At 36.0% G+C, this 15,833-nt stretch overlaps 1 non-coding gene across 1 annotated transcript; it reads right to left on the minus strand.

The window, feature by feature from the left end:
• Positions 1-14,939: 14,939 nt before the first annotated feature.
• Positions 14,940-15,046, minus strand: LOC120253522. Its single transcript, XR_005534304.1, has one exon. It is a non-coding gene; the product is annotated as a small nucleolar RNA R71 (small nucleolar RNA).
• Positions 15,047-15,833: the final 787 nt, after the last annotated feature.

Below are 15,833 nucleotides of genomic sequence, written 5' to 3' on the forward strand. Positions count from 1 at the left end.
AATCTGAGCCTCTGTTTTAATTCTATTGGTTGATATTTTATCTATATTCAACATGAATCATTTTGTTGCATCATGTATTTCTTTCTGTCGATGTGGCTGGTTCGTGTGGTTGCTTCGCTCTATATAGCATTACTCTTACTCTTTAATAATGATGGTCATGATGATTTGCCCTATAAAAGAGTATAGAAATTGGGTGACGTGGCAACTTTAGTTGCAGCCCTTGATTCGTGTTTATCCATGCTAAAAAATAGAGGGGCAAGATCTGAGCCTTTTTCTTCTTATTAAACTGTTTGTTATTTTTTTGTTTTTGATATTTTTTGATATCTATCAATCTTGATGTAATCAGCAGATGGACACCAGAGAAGCTGTAAAAATTGAAGCCTTTGTGGCTTTCAAAGAGTACAGGTTATTGTTAGTGTTCATCTTGTAATACGAGTGCTCTTACTCCCTTTAAATTGATCCAAATGAGTACCATTTAATTTAATTTAATTTTATGTTTTTTTCTTTTGAATATTTCTGCAAGATTAGGATATGTCTCTACCATTCCTGAAGTGTTTGATGTAGACCCTCAACTTCTAACAAAAACTTAAGCAGAGAAAGTTAGCAAACATATTGAATAGTACCTTGATTCCATGGAAAAGGTAATTCTTGCATTTGGTTTATAGTAATTTTTCATATATATTGAACAGATTAGTCTTATAATGAATTGCTCATTTATTTGGGAGAAAAATGAATAGTTTTTTTATTCTGAAATTTGAAACTTAATTGAGTATATGACTTTTCTACGGTCGTTCTATCAATTGTATGCTACTTATCAATTGGTGTAAGAAGGCAGAGCAGGATAATATTGTTTTGAAGAAAAAACTACAGATTTTGATGCCCTAAACCTGCTGGAACAATTAGGGCTTCAGAAAATCCTTTCCTTTAATTTGTGTGTGGTTTTTATCTTGAAGCATGTTAATTTGTAGGTTTTCCACATTTTGAGTATGCTTTAGTTTTTAATTCAAGTTCAGATTTTGATGTTTTGTGAAAAAAAGCTGGCTAGTTTTCTTCTGTGCTTTCTCTCTCTAATATAATGACATATTATATGGTCCAGCATTGAAACTTAGGAATGAATTTCAGAACAATAAACTTATTTAATTCAATTTAGTAAAAGGATTTGGTGAATTTAAACTGTTGATTCAGCTGTTGCACAACTAGAGTTACGTGTTTTTTGGGTATTTTATTTCATAGTTATTATGTGTACCATTTGATTTCTATGCGAAAGTCGAACTCATATATCATAATATATATGATAAAGACTTGAATAGGATGTATGTTTACAGTTGCTTGTCCATATTATTTAAGAAAATAAAATTTTCAAACCTCTAATATTTTCCATCATAATACTGCAAAATGAGATTATTTTAGTTGGTTGGACGGTGTACCGTAATTATGTTTTTTTGGAACTTATTTGCCCATCTCTTTGTGATATTTAAAATGTCACATTAAACCAAAACTGGAGATAATTGGTTGGGGTTTCTTTCTATTGTAGTTGAGAAATCAACATCATCCTATAAAGCTCTTGCTTAGGATTTAATCAGTCACATGTAATGTCTTTGATTTGATGATGAATCTTTTTTCTTAATCGTTTTAGATTATTAACACATTGCTGCAGTTTTGAGTAATTTTCTTTAACAAACAAGAAGAAAAAAATGAGAAGAAAATAAATGTCTAACTAATCATACGTCACCTTTTAAAAGACAGCAATAAAATTTCATATCTTCATTGTTTGGATTTATTTGTTCAAATGTATCTAATCACCAGCTTTCTTTGTGGCTTTCTATTCTATGTCATACAACTTTCCAGAATTTGGTCAATGGTCTGGACTTTTGTGGTGCAAATATTATTTATTCAATTGACATTGTGACTTTAGTTGTTAAGTTCTTTAAAGAATTCCAATGATGTCTTTGTCCTTCTTGAATCATGCTATAATTTGGAAATTTACATCAGCACATCAGTTTAAGATTAGAGAATTTAAAACTACAAATATTACATCATGTAGCTTCTGCTCGCTCTTGAATGACAGGAAATTAACTTTTCATGGTGCATGGACTATAACTACAAAGTAAGCTAGGGATTCTTTGCACAAATTTATGATTTCTCTCTATCATCACATCTTTTGTAACTTGACATGAATCTTGGAAACCTAACAATTTATGTTTCTGCACAAACATGCTGCATTCTCCTTTGTTTTTGGCTTTTGAAGTGGCATGACTTAAATTGTAAGACAATTTGCAGGTTCAGTAATGCCCAGAAGTTGGACAAATTGGGCATGCGTGGAAGTGATACGTCTCAAATGTGGATGGTACCGTCTCATATGTGAGCTGGTTTTTGAAAATTGTTTGGGTTCTTTTAATTTCTTTTAATGTGGATGGTACCGTCTTAGATATGAACATGAAAATTGTATTTTAGGTGTTGTCAATTAATTTATGATGTGTTTGGGTTACATCATAAACTATTTATATTTTTAATTTTGTGTTTGGGTACCGTCTCAGATATGTGTTTGGGTTACATTAATGTCGATGGTACCGTCTCATCATTGTTAATATTTTGTTTTTAATTTTGTGTTATTTTTTGTTTGTTCATAATGTTCGATATATTCTTGATAAAACTCAGGTGCTCTTGTGTGTAAATGAGAAAGAAACAGGAGAGTGAATTGTCACTCGACAGTGAAAGGCTGCAGATATATTTCCAACGCTAAGGGGACTAAAGGAAGGCTACAGATATATTTTTCATATTCACAAATTTTCGTATTCCTCAATGGGACATGTTTATTATATTACTGCAAATTATTATGTTTATCTACAAAATCTAGAACACAAAATTCTTATAACATGAACACAAATTCTTATAACACAAACCATCTCTTCATCAAACATAAGGAATAAACACAAAAATCTTATAACATGAACACAAATTCTTATAACACAAACAAACCATCTCTTCATCAAATATAAGCAAACATAAAATTCTTATAACATGAACACCTGAACTTGAACTTATAACACAAATAAACCATCTCTTCATCAAACATAAGCAACAAACACAAAATTCTTATAACATGCACACAAATTCTTATAACACAAACAAACCATCTCTTCATCAAACATAAGCAACAAACACAAAAATCTTATAACATGAGCACAAATTTTTATAACACAAACAAATCATCTCTTCATCAAACATAAGCAACAAACACAAAAATCTCATAACATGAGCACAAATTCTTATAATACAAATCAACCATCTCTTCATCAACATGAACACAAAATTTCTGGTTTTCCTCCATGAGCATGAACATGAATACGAACACAAAAATTAACCCTTGCACTATATAATTAACTTGCACCACAATACGATTCCTTGAAAAATTAAAATGTATACATCAAAACTTCATATCACCAACAATCTTAATCACTAAGTATTTAATGCAAAAATAAATTTGTACATCTTGCAACTCACCTTAATCAGAGATCATTGCATTAGCTTGAAAAACCTAAAGAACTGTGATGCATGTCCAGATTGATCGATATAGAATTTGAATTCACCTAATAAAAGAGATTATAATCAAACAAATCATTATTTGAAATTAAATGATTCAAATTCGTAATTTGGACATTAAAGACAATTACAAGAGAATTACCACACTCTCTTCTGTGCAATGATCATCTTGTATAATTTTCTGAGCTAATGCATCTCCCTTTATTTGTGGCTTCTGCCAATAATAACATGGATGTTATACAATAAAAAAAAACATCGGAAAAAACTAAAGAAATAATGAATATGATACTACATAAAAATACCTTTTTCTTGTTTCTGAATATTATTTCTTCAACTTTTGACTTCTTCCTTTTTGATGGTGGACGAACCTTACTCCCCACCTTCAAAGGTGTGAGAAATTTTTGGTGTGGCACATTAGTCTCCTCCGACAACATAGGTGTAAACTTTTCCTTGCAAGTTGTGTTGTCCATCAACTTCTCAATTGCCTCATCCACATATTTCATCAAGAACATGTATTTGTCATTTGACTCTGCTCCAAGTTCTCGGCTTTTAGTAAAATGAGAACACAATTTATTGTATCTGCAGTTTCTCCTCATCGGTTTATGGGTCATCATAACAGATTTTGTACATATGTATGCATCGTTTGATGTCTTTCCTCCATCGTGGTAAAAATATACCTAGAAAGTATGTCTTTCACATTCTTCTCAATAAGCACCTTGCAAAATGTGCCTACAAATAATCCCCTTGAACACAAACAACTGACACGAGCATTTAATGTCAAATTCTTCCTCATTAGTGTAGACATTATATACCACTTGCTTTCTAAATACACCTACTTTCCCCTTGACAATGTCGGACACCTGAAATGAGCAGATTGCCCCATGTGAACCAGTGAGAAAAAGATTGCAATATATCATGCCTCACAACTCATCTTGAAAAAATTTAAAAATTTCATTTGTGTATGCTTCTTGTAGTTGCTTCTCAAAGTAGCAATCGGTGATCAATGGAAAACACGAGTTAAATGAAGCAAAATCAGCTTTGTTCTCCTTCTCAATATTGCTTTTCAAGGCATTATCATATTGCTCAACAAACTGCTTCAATGAAGTCGTCAAACCAACATAACCATCAAAAAATGTATTTACTCTTTCACTTCTTTGAGTGGTAGACATTCTAGCCCAAAATATGCCTTTAACATATATACAGGAGCTCAACAATCACGAATTTTGAATAGAGAATTCAGCTATTCATTTTTCTCAATGTTATAGTCAGGCGTTATCTTCAAATATGTGTCTTCAAACTCTTGAGAATCCATTGCTTCATATGTGATGTGTTTCAAAATCTTCTTGATTGCTTTGTATTCATTTAAACCTCCAAGCTTCTTGGAACCTTTTTCATGATATGCCAAAGGCAAAGGTGGTGATGTGAATTTGGAAAAACCAATCTAAGCGCATGCGAGAAAAAAATATTTTTCCAAACAACTTTCCTCATCCATGTCAATCAAATGGAAAAAAATTTTTTATGTTTCTTTTGTTGCATGTGAGAAAAATATTTTCCAAATGCCACGGCATCTCCAATGCCAAGCCTAAATGGCCTTGCTTTCACAATATAATTTCTACAATCTTTTTCAGTGTATGTTAAATTTTCATAACCCTCACTTTTCAAGCTGCTAGGGAATGAAAATTTTTTTGCTTAAACTTATCCCCGCTAGTCGTTTATTTCAAGCCTTCTTTTGACATATGCATCAATTTTTTTATTGCACTTATGGAAATGAGCTTTTTGTGGGCTAAGTGGATGATTATGCTCCAAATTAACACTAGAAATGGTAAATCGCCCATCATTTCCAACAATGACATTAATCTTTGCCGGACAATTTACTTTGGCGGATAATCTTGGGTTGAAGAAGTTTTTTGAAGTAGATATTCTTTTGCCACCTCTTGCACATGCTAGCATGTAATATTTCAATTTTCCATCATCATCTAATCTCGTTCTTTTTTTGTTGATGCCGAACCCTTCATGTCGTGCATATTGGACATACAACTTATAAACTTCTTCAAAATCAAGAATCATACCAGCCCCCCGCATAATATTTTCAACTAAATCCAAATCTACCGATTTTTTCTTTGGCATGTATTTCATAACTTGAACATCCAACTTCTACATTATTTTTTCCTTGCTCATTACACCCCAAGTACCACTTCTTCCATGTTCTTGCTTTAGGTATATGTCTAAAAACAAATTAGACAAATACTTAGAAAACATGAAGCAAAAGCAATCGGGTTTATAATCATAAATAACTCCAAAAAAATCATTATCCGGATGATGCCTAAATAACTAGAAAAAAATAATTTATATACATTGCCAACAAACAAAAAAATAATCCATATAATGCCTAAATAACTCCATGAAATTTTTTTGGTTTATAATCATAAAGAGAAACCCATCATAAACAAATAAAAAAATCTTTTAAAAAAACCACAAAAATAAAAACCACAAAAAAACCACAAAAAAATGTCAACATGAGACATCTATGTATGTATTTTAGAGGTATGTACACAAAATCAATTAATCCATTCATAACTATGGTCCAATGGAGTGGATTATTTAGCCACAAGAATCAGTTATAAGTAACACAACCCAAACCATTATTAATTAAATGATTAAACTATTAAATCATTCATGTAGTATGTATATAATGCTTTTTAAACACATTCCAAAGAAACAAAGAATTGGTTTTTCCCAAAGCGTTTGTGCTCCCATAACAAGGCCAAAATAATAAGGGAATCAACACCATAAAACAAACAAAAAAATCCAAAAATAACTCAAACAAATCAAACAAATTATTACAAAACATGAAATAAATCATACCTTTTGATATAGTGGGCAGGCGAGGGAAGGGAAGCCACGACTTGAACACGGCCGGGAGTGGAGGAGGAAACTGTTGCCGGGACGGGGGCCAGGAGCACCGGAGGAAAAAGGCGGCCGGGACGGGGCCGGGAGCGGGGAAGGGAAACGGCAGCCGGGACTAGGGCCAGGAGTGGGGGAGGAAAGCGGCAGGCGGGAGCGAGGGCGGCAGTGAGCGGGGAGGAAAGCGCCGGCTGGGATGGGGCCGGGAGCTGGCGAGGGAAGCGCCGGCCAAGACGGGGCCGGGAGGTGGGGAGGGAAGCGCCGACCGGGAGAGAGAGAGAGAGAAGAGAGCCTCACGTGGGTGACGATGGACTTTTTACTTTTTATTATTATTTATTTTTAAATAAAAAAATAAAAAGATTCCCACGTCACCAGCCACATCAGTTGTGTGGCTGGTTCGTGTGGTTTCTTCGCTCAATATAACATTACTCTCTCTCTCTCTCTCTATATATATATAACATATGGGTTGATATAAAAAATTTTAAAAATATAATAAATTATTATGGTTCTTATTGAGAAGGATTGGTCTCATTTATTATCTAATTTAATTAATTTATGTCTTAAACTATTAGATTTTTTTAAAAAATATAATAAAATAAATAATATAATATAGTATAATATTGTGTTTGTTATGAATAAGAATTGGTTTCAATTGGTATATAAGTTCATGGATTTATGCCTTAGATTATTTGAATTTTTTTTAAAAAAATTGTATTGGGAGACCTGGATGTGTTGGGAATGAGGACTTCCTCCTTCTCGATTTCCCAACTAGGGCGTGGACGGGGAATCCCCGCCGCGAGATGGTGAGTGAGTGGGTAGAAGCTCCCCATCCTTTTCCCTGCCCCCTGCCCATTCCTATTCAAAATCAGTTAAAAACAGCTAAATTCCATACCAGTTGACTAGCCAAACATAATAAACTACCGTCGCATTTGCGATAAACTCCTTTTCTTTTATAGGTAAAAATTTGACTAAGTCATTGTACTATTATAATTATTTCACTTTAGATACTGGATTATGATTTGTATCTTTTTGGCCACCAAACACCAATTCGATTTCATTGGGAGAGTACTGATGGGTTTTTAGCCAATTTAATCCAGCATGGCAGCCGCAATTGCATGTGAACTATTAATCTGGACCTTACTAAGGCGAGGTGGATCTGACACGCCAGATTTTAGCCGACTAGACATCTTCTTTAAGCAAGTGTACACTCTATGTCAAGAGGCCTTCCATGTTAGTCTCCACATCAACCTTCTCTTCCACACTCTTCGATCCCTTCGCAAAACCCTTTTATTTATCTCTCGATTAGCTCAGCCAAGAGAGTGGTGAAAGATCTCCATTACCAAGTAAGCAAAGTAGTCTAGAAACCCTAGCAGCCCCTTGGCGAAAGCAAAAACCAAAGCGAGCCAAAACCATTGCAAGCATACATCAGACACTTGGCGAATAAGATCAACAGATGACAAAGCACCAAGTTTATGTAAGTCTTTTTATTATCTCATCTCCCCATTGTTGTCAAATGTTAAATGTACTACGTTTGTGAAGTTTAAAAAAGAAATGTAATTAGGATTTGGCAACGGTTTAGCCCTCGAAGTAACTATATGAACTCTTTTTTTTTAAGGGGTAAAATAGGTTAAAGTTTTCTACTTTTCTGGATGCATACTGTGTTAATGTACAATTATCTTAATTCTTCTCAATAATCATGTTTGTTGTTTTCATTGAACTCCTTTGCACTATTTTTGTTTTATTTCAAGTCCCATTGTTTACATGGTTCTAATTGAGAATTAAAACTTGGTTGTCATTGGTGTTTATATAGTTTGTGTTTGATCTCCAATGGTTGTACATGTGTTTTCTTATAATTTGTCAATTTATGTTCTCTTATGCCAACTTTTTTATCAATGGTTCGGATAATTGAGTTATAATTGTCTTTGAGTTATAGCCACAGTTATAATTGTCTTGGTTATAATTAAGTTATAAATCTTTGAGTTATAATTAAGTTATAACTGTCAGTTTATGTTTTGTTATAATTCAGTTATAGGCCACATTTTCAAGTGTTTAGTGGTATGTATATTGTCTTCAAAACTTGTACTTTTACTCCTCACTAATCCTCAATCCATATATTTAACCTAGTAATTGAGTTTTGAATATTGTTCTCTTACCCGTGAACTTTATTATCAAATTTTCAAGCATTTGGTTTTCACACACAATGTAGAAGATTATATTATCTAGCTACTATCTTTTGATGGATGTATGATGCATGTATGCCCTCCATAATTCTATTTTTTGTATGAGGAGTTTGACACTACCATGTAAATACACTACCCATTATTGGATCATTATGTCCATGTAAATCAATGGACACAAATAATACCCATAGTTTATGTTTTAGTTCAACACTGATGCTTGAGAGACTAAAATGAATTCATGTTTTAGGTGTTTTCTTGTTGACCTGTGTGTTTGATGACTCCTTTTTTTTCTTGTGCAATTTAAGTTGATGACTGGGAAATTGAAGCATTTGATGTTTAAGCTATTTTACTTTATCATGTTTGTTGATGCTTGAAGATTTTTGTTATTAGCATTGATGTCTAAGAAATTCAAACAATATTTGTTTAGAATGCTTACTTTGACCATGTGGATTGGTGTCTATTTGTTTAATGATATCAGCAATCATATTCTAGCTTGAAATTCCAACTAGGGGTAGTACTCATATGGGACCAATTTAGAAAGGTTTTCTGCCTCCTTAAGTATCATACCCATAAAATCTTTGTGAAGAAAGGTCAAACAAAATATTGGACACTATTCCTTATGATGAGTAGATGAGCAACTTGCCACTCGCATGAGTGTGTTTGTTTAACATTACCTTTATGTGTTTGTTTTATGTATATGTATGATTCTTATGGGGTTTGCTTTATGGGTGTTGTTTTTTATTTCTTCATGTGGTTAGGTTCATTATTATGCAATGTTTTAATGTGATTGTGTTCACATGCTACCTAAACTAGTATCAACCCCATATTAATGTATCACTATCCTCCCATTTTTGTAACTTTTAGTGCCTATTGTTGAATATTTCACACTACAAGGGTATTATGGACTTGGTGAAGTAGAGAATTAGAGTAATTATAGTTTTGCAAGATTTGTTGATTATTGTACTGCTGACTATATGCCAAAACTTGGCGATGTAGACATGATTAAGGGATAGGGATGTAGAAGGTAATTGAAAATGTAGAAGGTGCACCTTTTGGATTAAGGACAATAATAGTGAAAGGATGGGAATGCATAAAATAAAAGATGATTTGGATGCATTGGAAATGGCCTTGGTTGTGGGTTAGAGTAGGGATAAAAACTTATATGTTAAGGTGACCAAGGAGGATATTACTAGTAGTAGTGTTATTAGCTTAAGAAATGTTGGTACATATGGTGGGTTTTAGGACAAGGGCATGTTGCTCTTGAAGAAACTATAGAAAAGGATGTGAATCTGGAAGATGAGGAAGAAGAAGAAGGCGACAAAATTATATGATTTTTGAGTATAGCTTCCATAGTGACAAACAGGGAAAGAGAAGGTGAAATGGGTGACATTGCTAGACCTAGGCCTGAGATAACTATACTGATCCCGAAATTAGAAGACAAGATAATGATGATGAAGATATTGCTGAATTTGAGTATGTTGTGTTTGATGAATTTGCAATCATGTTTATCAACAAATTAGGATGAGTTACATCCTACTAGACATAAGTATCCTGAATTTAAGGAACAAATTGATATGAAGAACTCCCAATTCTAGATAGGTATGAAGTTTAGTAGCTTTTAAACAGGTTCAAAGAGGCAATTAAGAACTATGGCATTGAGAATAGGTGTGTTATAAATTTCAGACCCAATAACAAGAAGAGATGTAAGGTATATTGCAAGAAAACTTGTCCTTTTTACTTATGGGTCTCACCAATGATCAAAGATAAGAGTACTATCCAAATAAAAATTGGGATTTTGAAACATGAGTATACTAGAGATCATAACATAAGGTATGTCAATGCTCAATGGAGAGCATAACACTACTTAAAGCAATTTGGGTCATACCCTTCCTAGAAGCTTTTTAAGCATTATCTAAGTCATTAAAAACCAAACAAGAGGTTGATATTAGCAGGATGAAGGTTTGGGTTATGATGCTTGATGGTGATGGGCACACACAAATATATGTATTCATGTTAAACAATATTACACTACATGGGATCTTGACTATTTTTTTCTTTTTGTGTGTTATATGCATCTAAGTTTTGGGTTATGATGCTTGATGGTGATGGGCACACACAAATGAAAAGATTATATGATTACATCCTTTACTTAATTAGACCACATTCTGGGTCAACAATTAAATTTAAATGCAATGAAGGTGTATTCTAGTCTATGTATGCTTGCTTGTCTCCACTTAGGGTTAGATTTCTACCAGGAGGCATGCCTATAGTCTCTATTAATGGTTGCTTCCTCAAAAGGCTCTATGGTGGTCAAATATTTTCAACAATTGGGACAGATGTAAATGATTGCATCTATCAAATAACTTAGGTTGTGATCGATAAGGAAATTATGAGAATTTTATTTTGTTTCCAAAGTTGCTTCGTCGAGGATTTGGAAATAAATAATAGTCATGGTCTGGCTTTTGATGAGTGCATTTCATATCGTTATTTTATTTACCTCCAAGTTACATTTTGCTTGTCTTTTAGCATTCTTTGTATATATCTGATGCTATTTTGGGTATTTTGTGTTTATTGTGTAGATTAACAGGGGCCAGGACAATAGATGTGAATTTGGAAGATCGGCAAAAGAACATCATCTGCTAAGTGTTCAAGCTAAGCATGGCCTAAGCACGGTTGTGCTTCTTGATGGTTTCATGAGGTATGAGCTACAATGCAAGCATATCTATGTTCCAGGGGAAGCACGAGCTAAGCACGACCATGCTCTCTCCCTGTGCATTTCACTGGATTTCCATAATCCTCCAAATAGCTTAAGGACGGTTTCTTTGCTCTTTTCACTGGAGTGCTTCTACGAAGCACGGGCTGAGCACGCTCGTGCTCTACCCATGTTTTTTACTATTTGGACACTTAGCCAATTTCTGTCAAAGTCCCAAGAAAAGCACAACCTAAGCAGGAGCGTGCTTAGGCCGTGTTTAGGCCAAAGCTTACTTTTTAATACCCAGATTTAGGGTTTGAGAGGAGCTTTTTGGCGAAGGTTTTCTTCTCCACATCCAGGTGATTGACATAGGCCATAAGCGATCTTCACCGTACTTCCTAGGAAGATCAAGGAAGAGTAGAATTCACATTAAGGAGTGAAGTTTAGCCAATCAAAGAAGTTCTTTGAGCTCATTTGTGAAGATTTTTCTTAAAAGAGGGAGTCATGAACTTTCATTGTTTTGTATCTTTTTACCTTTCTTATTTGTATGAACTTATGACTGGCTAACTATTCCATGGTGCCCCAGGCTTATGAACCATGATGCTTAGTGTACTTTGATTTACTGGTTTTCAATGACTATGGAATTTTATTGTGTTCTTATGTTAAATCTAGTGTCATATAACTTGATGTTCCTTATTTGGATAGTTGTAGTAGTAAAACTTGACGTTTGTTAATTACAATAGTTGTAATTACCTTGTGTGATTTTCAAAACTTGATGTGTATGAGACCTGTAGTTACAATTGTGAAACTTGAAGTATTTGAGAGCCATAGATATGATATTGCTAGGGAGTACTTGTAAGAACCTTAAATGTACCTGATAGTCATTCGAAGCAAGTTAGTTCACAAATACACTTGAGAATTAGTCTTGGGTATTACTTCTCATTGATTGGAATGACTCCACCCTTGTCTACCTGTTCTTTTCATTTTTCTCCTTTATTTTACTCTAGTTAAATCACTTCGAAACCATCGTCAACCGGCTAGAGATTAGAGGAGGAATTAGTACTAGGAGTGATAAGTGCTTGCATGCGGTATGAATCGCGAGCGTTCATTCCTTATGTTGACCATTACTTTTTCTCGGGTTTTTACACTAATATGTGTTTTTTATGTTACTTTTTATGTAGGTAGGGTTGTGAGGCCGAGTATGAAGGAAAAGAAGCCAATGTGGATCACAATGCACCGATTTTGGAGGAAATCTTGCTAAGGTTCAAATGCGAAGACATAGGTCGGATGTGAGATGCTAGAGTGTGTGCCAACCTCCTCGTATTCGAGTTTGGCACATCCATTTGGAGGGGCACAAAGACAGTCACACTCGAGCATTCTGATTTATGCACATAGAACAAGAGCTCCACCAACTTGCCTATCATTGAAGAAGCAAGTGATCAACGACGTGAACGTGTGCCCGTTTGCGTTACTCCGATGAAAGTATGGATTCGGGAAGCTATTCAGGCCGGATACTGTAGCAGAGCACAGCAACAACACGGTAGCAAGTACTATAGCAGCACTATTCACAGTCGGCCGAGAAAATAGGAGTTCAGAGAATCCATACGGGCGTGTGGAAATTATCCACGCCCGTGTGGAAATTCCGCACGGGCGCGTGAAGCATCCACGCCCGTGTAGTCACCCGATTCCAGCCCTATTTAAAGCCGAATCATCCCTGATTTTAGTATTCTTTTCTCCATCTTTTCCCCAACTTGAGAGAGGTCTTCGGCTAGGGTTTTGAGGGGTATTGACCAAGGTTTTGGAGAGGTTCTACGGCTCCAACATCGTCATTCCTTAAGAAGAAGGTTGGTAGGGGAGCTTCCGTCGGGGCGTATCCTATATCTAACGAGGGAATCTTTAGACGACGAGTAGAGGACTCTCCGCAAGACCATCGACACGACCATCGAGGGGGTTTCTTTATGGATTCATTGCTTTTACATTCAATTTCTTTGATTGTACTTAGGTCCATGGAGAGCTAAATCCCTAGTGGGTACTTGGGTGATTGTGAACCATAGGATGTATTCGTTTCTTTGAACTTCTTTATTATGCTTTCAATAAATTGATGTTTATTGTGAGTTCCAACCTTGAATGCTTGATTGTATGAAAATTTCCCCTAGAGTGACACTAGGGTTGAGAGTTCTCGTTAGTAACCTTGTGAGTGAGTGACACGCCACGAGCGTTAGACAAAGCTAGGTTGGAAAGGATTGAGAGGGTGAGTCGAGAGGTACAGGAGCGTCCCCTTTTCCCTCTGACGTGATAGATTCTACCTCCGTTCCTTGAGTTCTTTGCGGGCATAATAGAGTGAATGGTCTAAGGGATGAACTTCCGATGGGGCTTAGTTGCACGTGCAACGAAGTGAAGCGTTGATGTGATCTTAGTATCTAGAGCTTAATCGTGGTTTGGGACCTTCTACCTGGACCAAAGGGTTAGGTCTATAATTAGGAAGAGATTTATCACTTGGAATCCCTAGAGTTCATTGCAACTCTATGCGAGTGCGAGGTTGAGAGGTTATCTAATCTCTCCTCCGGGACATGTATAGAGTTAGGTATAGTTGACCTTAGATTTGGGACTATGTAGTTAAGGATTTCCACGACTCACCATTGCATTGATTAGGAAGCATAAAAGAGGGTTCTTGCACTTGAAACAATTATCCTAGGCGGAGCATTATCCGGGTACCCCATCTTTATCGATTGCTTTACCCCCTTCTTTACTTTTGCTCTCTTACTTGTTGTTTTTATTGTTGAGAATTGAATCATTGTCACACTTATCATCATTGATCTTTCACATAGCTAAGAATCCAATTAAGTATTTTTATTCCCTATTCCCTGTGGATTCAATACCCGCTCATCCGGGATTATTACTTCGACAAACCCGTGCACTTGCGGGATATACGCAAGGGGATCTTGTCAAGTTTTTGGAGCCGTTGCTTGGGAATAGGCGTTTAGAGATACTTTGCATTTTATTTTCTTAGATATTTCACCATACATTCTATTTCCTATCTTCTTATTCTATCATCGTTCTGATTTCTTTTTCCTTCTTTTTGGGTGCAGCTCTAGGTTATGACCTGAGGGAATCCCTCAACATTGATTGAAGGAGATCCTGAGCTTGAACGTACATTTAGAAGAAAAGGGAAAGAGCCTGTACAAGAACAGTCTAATCCAGCTGATTTGGAAGTGGAAGGATCTGAAAACATGGCAGAACAGAATGAGCAACAGCAAACATTATCCGATTATGTCAAACCTTCAGTGTTGGGGACAAAGTCGAGTATTGTACGCCCCCCGATTACAGCTCAGAACTTCAAGCTAAAGCCGGTATTCATCCACATGTTGCAACAATCCACACAATTAAATGGTTTGACCGATGAGGATCCAAATAGTCACATAGATAGCTTTCTCGAGGTGTGTGATATGCTGAAGATAAATGGGGTGACGGATGATGCCATGAAATTGAGAGCCTTCCCATTTTCCCTAAAGGAGAGAGCGAAGCAGTGGCTACACTCGTTACCTAGAGCGTCAATTACCACATTGGAGGAGATGGTGGAAGCTTTTCTAGCTCGTTATTTCCCTCCCGGAAAATCAGCAAAACTTAGGAACGAGATATCATCCTTTGTTCAGTTGGAATTGGAGTCTCTATTCGAGACATGGGAAAGGTTCAAGGAGCTCCTGAGAATGTGCCCGCAATACGGATTCCTGGAGTGGATGATTGTTCAGACCTTTTACAACAGTTTGAATCTGAGTACAAGGCAACTCTTGGATGCGACAGCAAGAGGTACCTTAGGTAGCAAGACCCTCGATGAGGCCCGTCTGTTGATTGAATAAATGGGGTTAAATAGCTACCAATGGAATGCTAGGAAGAAGAAAAAGGTGGCCGGTTTACATGAGTTAGATGCGGTAACTTCATTGGTGGCCCAAGTGGAAAATTTGAGTAAGAAGTTAGATCTTCTAACTTTAAATAGAGTGGCGGCCGTGACTAATTGCACCGGGTGTGGTGGAGGACATGCTCCCTCCGATTGCCCGATCTCTATTGGTGATGTTTCTTCGGTGGAGAATGTTGATTTTGTAGGTAATGGCATGAGACCTCAAGGAAAACCATATAGCAATACCTACAATTCGAGTTGGAAGAATCATCCCAATTTCTCATGGAGTAATCAAGGTCCACAAAGGCCATGGGGCCACCGGGTTTTCCAACAACAACAACAAGACCCTCGTGTGGAAAAAGCGAGTCTCAAGTTTGGAAACCCGAATGAGTGACCTAGAGAAGCACTTGACTAGATTTATACAACTGCAAATACAAGGTTTGAATCAGTCGAGTCTACACTTCGCAACCACACCGCCTCGTTGCATAATCTTGAAAATCAAGTGGGGCAAATTGCGAAGTCTCTCTCTGAAAGGCCACATGGAAGCTTGCCGAGCAATACAGAGACCAACCCTAGAGAGCACGTGAAGGCGATCACTTTGAGGAGTGGTCGTGAGGTT

Source organism: Dioscorea cayenensis, unplaced genomic scaffold, assembly GCF_009730915.1.
Source record: "Dioscorea cayenensis subsp. rotundata cultivar TDr96_F1 unplaced genomic scaffold, TDr96_F1_v2_PseudoChromosome.rev07_lg8_w22 25.fasta BLBR01000111.1, whole genome shotgun sequence".
Classification (NCBI taxonomy): Eukaryota; Viridiplantae; Streptophyta; class Magnoliopsida; order Dioscoreales; family Dioscoreaceae; genus Dioscorea; species Dioscorea cayenensis.